Below are 480 nucleotides of genomic sequence, written 5' to 3' on the forward strand. Positions count from 1 at the left end.
TAGGAAGAGGATAGGATGAGGAGGAGGAGGAGGAGGAGGAGGAGGAGGATGAGGTTAGGATGAGGATGAGGATAAGATGAGGATGGGGATGAGGATTATGATTAGGATAGGATGAGGATGGGGAGGAGGATGACGTTGAGGATAGGATGAGGATGAGGATGAGCATGGGGACGAAGATAGGATAAGGATGAGGATAGGATGAGGAGGAGGAGGAGGAGAATGAGGATGAGGATGAGGATGAGGATTAGGATATGATGAGGATCAGGATGAGGATGATGATGAAGATGAGGATGAGGATAAGATGAGGAGGAGGATAAGATGAGGATGAGGAGGAGGAGGAGTAGGAGGAGGAGGAGGATAAGGATGAGGATAGGATGAGGAGTTGGAGGATGAGGATAGGATGCGGATGAGGATGAGGATAGGATGAGGAAGAGGATGAGGATAAGGATAGGATGAGGAGGAGGAGAAGGAGGAGGAGGA

Source organism: Lupinus angustifolius, chromosome LG04 (genome assembly GCF_001865875.1).
Source record: "Lupinus angustifolius cultivar Tanjil chromosome LG04, LupAngTanjil_v1.0, whole genome shotgun sequence".
In the NCBI taxonomy this organism is placed as follows: Eukaryota; Viridiplantae; Streptophyta; class Magnoliopsida; order Fabales; family Fabaceae; genus Lupinus; species Lupinus angustifolius.